Raw genomic sequence first — 6,000 nt, forward strand, 5'->3', positions numbered from 1 at the left:
AAACATCCATTAACAATCGGAATGTAGAATGTATGAAGTATGAATCTAGAAAAATTGGAAGTTGTCAAAAATGAAATGGAACGCATAAACATCAATATCCTAGGCATTAGTGAGCTGAAACAGACTGGTAACGGCCATTTTTAATCAGACACTCATATGGTCTACTTTGCCAGGAATGACAAATTGAAAGAGGAATGGCATCGCATTGTCAAAAAGAACATTTCAAGATCTCTTCTGAAATACAATGCTGTCAGTAATAGGATAATATCCATACGCCTACAAGGAAGACAAGTCAATACGACTACTATTGAAATTTACACACCAACCACTGATGCCAAAGACGACAAAACTAAAGATTTTTTTTACCAACTTCTGCAGTCTGAAATTGACCAAACATACAATCAAGATGCAATGATAATTACTGGTGACTGGAATGGGAAAGCTGGAAACAAAGAAGGATCAGGAGTTGGAAAATATGGCCTTGGTGAGAGAAAGGATGCTGAAGATCTCATAGAATTTTGCAAGATCAATGACTTATTCATTGCAGATATCTATTTTCAACAACATAAATGGTGACTATGCATGTGGACCTTGCCAGATGGAATACAGGAATCAAACTGTCTACATTTGTGGAAAGAGACAATGAAGAAGCTCAATATCATCAGTCAGAACAAGGCCAGGGGCCGACTGCAGAACAGACCATCAATTGCTCTTATGCAAGTTCAAGATGACGCTGAAGAAAATTAAAACAATTCTAAGAGAGCCAAAGTACTAACTTGAGTATATTCCACCTGAATTTAGAGACCATCTCAAAAACAGATTTGATGCATAGAATATTAATGATCAAAGACCAGATGAGTTGTGGGATGACATCAAAGATATCATACATGAAGAAAGCAAAAGATAATTAAAAAGCCAGGAAAGAAAGGAAAGACCAAAATCGATGTCAGAAGAAACTCAGACTGAAGAAATGATCACGTAAAAGAGCTGAACAGATTTCAAAAGGCAGCTCTAGAAGACAAAGCAAAGTATTATAATGAAATGTGCAAAGACTTGGAGTTAGAAAACCAAAAGGGAAGAACACGCTCGGCATTTCTCAAGCTGAAAGAACTGAAGAAAAAATTCAAGCCTCCAGTTGGAATACTGGAGGATTCTATGGGCAAAATACTGAATGACGCAGGAAGCATCAAAAGAGGATGGAAGGAATAAATAGGGTCACTGTACCAAAAAGGATCTGTCGATGTTCAGACATTTCAGGAGGTAGCATATGATTAAGAACCAATGGTACTGAAGGAAGAAGTCCAAACTGCACTGAAGACACTGATGAAAAACAGGGCTCCAGGAATCGAAGGAATACCAACTGAGATGTTTCAACAAATGGATAAAATGCTGGAAGTGCTCACTCGTCTATGCCAAGAAATTGGGAAGACAGCTACCTGGCCAACCGACTGGAAGAGATCCATAGTTGTGTCCATTCCAAAGAAAGGCAATCTAACAGAATGTGGAAATTATTGAGCAATATCATTAATATCATACACAGGTAAAATTCGGCTGAAAATCATTCAGAAATGGTTGCAGCAGTACATCGACAGGGAACTGCCAGAAATTCAGGCTGGATTCAGAAGAGGACATGAAATGCGGGATATCACTGCTGATGTCAGATGGATCCTAGTTGAAAGCAGAGAATATCAGAAAGATGTTTACCCGTATTTTATTTGACTATGCAAAGGCATTTGACTGTGTGGATCATAACAAATTATGGATAACACTGTGAAGAATGGGAACTCCAGAACACATAATTTTGTTCATGAGCAACCTGTACATAGACTAAAGAGGCAGTTGTTCAAACATAACAAGAGGATACTGCATGGTTTAAAATCAGAAAAGGTGCACGTCAGGGTTGTATCCTTTCACCATACTTATTCAATCTGTATGCTGACCAAATAATCTGAGAAACTGGACTGTATGAAGAAAAACACAGCAACAGAATTGGTGGAAGCCTTATTAACAACCTGTGATATCCAGATGACACAACCTTGCTTGCTGAAAGCGAAGAGGACTTGAAGCACTTACTGTTGAAGACCAAAGACTACAGCCTTCAGTATGGATTACTCCTCAACGTAAAAGAAACAAAAATCCTGACAACTGGACCAATAAGCAACATCATGATAAATGGAGAAAAGACTGAAGTTGTCAAGGATTCCCTTTTACTTGAATCCACAATCAAAACCCTTGGAAGCAGTAGTCAAGAAATCAAACAACATATTGCATTGGGCAAATCTGCTGCAAAAGACCTCTTTAAAGTGTTAAAAAGCAAAGAAGTCACTTTGAGGACTAAGGTGCACCTGACCCAAGCCATAGTATTTTTAATTGCCTCATATGCATGCGAAAGCTGGACAATGAATAAGAAGACCAAATAAGAATTGATGCCTCTGAATTTTGATGTTGGTGAAGAATATTGAATATATTATGGACTGCCAGAAGAACAAATCTGCTTTGGAAGAAGATCACAAAATGGAGGACAACCACACAATACTGGGAATCATGGCCTAGCCACATTGACACACATTTTTTGGGGACACAATTCAATCCATAATGTTCCACCCTTTGGCCCCCCAAAATTCATGTCCTTGCCACATGTAAAACACATTCACCCCATCATATCATCCCAAAAATCTTAAATCAACAATTAAACAAAAGTCTTAAGTCCAAATTCCATCCTGGGGTAAAACTCCTCTTCATTTGTGAAACTAGAATACAAGTTATTTTCTTCCAAGGTAGTGGGACAGACACAAGGTAGACATTTCCATTACACATGGGAAAAACTGGAAGGAAAGAAGGGATAATGGGCACCAAGCAGGTCAGCAGAACACATTATATTAGCTCTTAAGGCTTGAAAATAATCCTCTGTTCTCAGAGACCATTTAAGCAATAGACCTACCCTCCAGACTCTGGGTGTTGGCCACACTTTCTGGATTCTGGGTGGAGGCCCCTCGGCCTTGGGCTTCAGCTCTGCCTTCCAAGACCACTGGGAAAGCAACTCTGCTCCCTCAGATTTGGGCAGCCCCATTTTCCTAGTCAGAGCCTGGTGGCGCAGTGGTTAAGTGGCTGCTAACCAAAAGGTCGGCAGTTCGAATCCACCAGCCGCTTCTTGGAAACCTTATGGGGCAGTTCTACTCAGTTCTGTAGGGTCACTATGAGTTGGAATCAACTGGACGGCAATGATTATTCTCCCAGTCTGTCTGAGTGGCGACCCAACCCCCTCAGTCCTGGCAGGCCCCATTCTTCTGCCCTTTGGTCGTGGCAGCCCTGCTTCTCAGCTCTGGGCTGTGGATCCAGCCCCATCCCACTGGCACTCATGAAAGCCAACACCACATTCCAGAACCAAGTGTGTGAAGATCTGACTCTTTAAAACCTAGGAGGCCAAGGCCCCACCCTTTGAGACCCAGCAAGCCGTGGTTCCACCCTTTGAGACTCCAGAGGTTGTGGCCCTACCCTTTGAGATTGAGGCAGTTCTGCTTCCTGTGCTCCTTATCTCTTCAGCTTCTGCTTCCTGTTTCCTTGGGCTCTCGGTTCCTTGGGTCTCTTGGGCCAGCTGGCATCTACCCTACTCAGGCAAGTATTCCAAAGCTGTTTAGCTCTACCAATAAGTGTCTGGAGGCACCTCACTCTGCCCCGAAGCCTCCTGCCCGAAGGCACTCAGCTCTCTTGCTCCATGGGCTGGCAAGCCTAGCTCCACCGATAAGTGCCCAGAGACACCCCACTTCTCCAGGAAGCCTCCTACCTGAAGGCATTCAGCTCTCTTGCTCTATGGGTCAGCTCCTGCGCTGTCTTATGCCTGTCTCCTGGTTTTGCTGCCACCATTTCTCTGCTGCTGCTTTTTCCTGTCTGCACTGTCTCTAGTATTACAGCTTCCTCACTTCCTTCTGAGCGCTCACCAGATTTGTCTTTGATGTCCATAATTCCACCAACAGACTCTTAAGGCAATCTAGGGTTTAACTATTAGGCACTTTACAACTCTTGCAGCATCTACCCATTCACAGTTTCAAAACCACTTCCACACTGTTAGAGCAGCACCTCCACTCTCCTGGTACCAAATTCCATCTTAGTTATCTAGTACCGCTATAACAGAAATACCACAAGGAGATGACTTTAACAGAGAAATTTATTCTCTCACGGTTTAGGCCAGAAGTCCTAATTCAGGGTGCCAGCTCCAGGGGAAGGCTTTCTCTCCCTGTCGGCTTTGGGGGAAGGTCCTTGTCATCAATCTTCCACTGGGTCTAAGAGTTTCTCAGCACAGGGACCCCTGGGTCCAAAGGATGTGCTCCACTCCAGGCTCTTCATGCTTGGTGGTAATGAGGTCCGTCTCCTCTCTGCTCACTTCTCTCTTTTATATCTCAAAAGAGATTGACTCAAGATACAACCTAATCCTATAGAGTGCATCCTGCCTATTAACATAACTGCCTCTAATCCTGCCTCATTAACATCACTCGTAACCCACTGCTGTTGAGTCGATTCCAACTTTTAACAACCCTATAGGACACAGTAGAACTGCCCCATAGGGTTTCCAAGGAGTGCCGGTGGAGTCAAACTGCTGACCTTCTGGTTAGCAGCCAAACGCTTAACCATTGCACCACCAAGGCTCCATTAACATCACAGAGATTAGGATTTACAACACATAGGATAAATACATCAGTTCACAAAATGGAGGACAATCACACAATACTGGGAATCATGGCCTGGCCATGTGATACACGTTTTTGGGGATACACAATTAAATCCATAATAGTCCATTACATGGGCAATTTTCATGAACATTACATGGGCAGTTGTAAAAATGGTGTACTCTATCATCAGGTGTAGACTTTAATATATATTCATCAGACCTACATTACTGATTATATGGTATAGGTCTTCTATAGCCTCACATATTTTTTTGTCCATTTGACTGTAGAAAGAAGTGGTGCCAGGAAAAATGTCTGTGTCTATAAAGAATCAATAGTTGAGTCATTTTTATTCTAAAAACATTACTGTAATTTATTATCTACTGAACTCTTGTTATGGGGATGGATGCTCAGGAATCACAAGGACCCCATTTTATAGGATAAATGACAGAGTTCTTATGAAGACATAGCAGGGAACAAAGCACTGTCATGCTCTATGTTAAATATATAGGTATTTCTTCTGTCATCTGCCACCAAGCCTAAAATACTGCTGTAGTCCAAAATAATTTATTTGGGCTTTAGTTTCTTCTTTACACCTCTATTAAACTGGGCTGGCATCACACAGTCTATTAATGATCAGGAGGTAGCTGACATCTGGAAGTAAAGCCCCCCAAGGACATAGGAGCAAGAAGGAGTCAAGAAGGCATTGAGAGGTACCTAGGTACTAGACAAAAGCCTGGAAAGTCAGGCTCTATTTAGGGCACTTGTGGCTCTTCTTAGCATCTTAGGCAACACTTGTCGTTTGTACTTTTGTTTAGCTTGACCGAGAAATTCTACCTTAAAAGTCACAGAAGCTTGAAAAAAATTAGTTAATAATTGATACTGCTCTAGTCCAATTTTTAAAGGGCACATCTGTGCTCACTTGGAGTCCCTAGATGGTGCAAACAGTCAAGCACTCAACTACTAACCAAAAGGTTGGCAGATCAAACCCACTCAGAGGTGCCATGAAAGAAAGATCTGGTGATCTGCTTACAAAAGTTACAACCTTCAAAAGGTTCTACTCTGCAACACAGGATTGCCATAAGTCAAATTTCTCTCGATGGCAACTGGTTTGGCCTTTTTTCTAAATTTTATTGTACTTCAGGTGAAGGCTTACAGAACAAATAGTTTCTCATGAAACAGTAGTACACATATTGTTTTATGACTTTGGGTAACAACCCCACAACATGTAAACCCTCTAACTTCTCAACCTTTTTTTTTTTTTGGTGAAAATACACATAGCCAAAAATACACCATTTCAAAAATTTCTACATGCACAGTTCAGTGACATCGACTA

The sequence above is a fragment of the Trichechus manatus genome, unplaced genomic scaffold (genome assembly GCF_000243295.1).
Source record: "Trichechus manatus latirostris isolate Lorelei unplaced genomic scaffold, TriManLat1.0 scaffold00006, whole genome shotgun sequence".
Classification (NCBI taxonomy): Eukaryota; Metazoa; Chordata; class Mammalia; order Sirenia; family Trichechidae; genus Trichechus; species Trichechus manatus.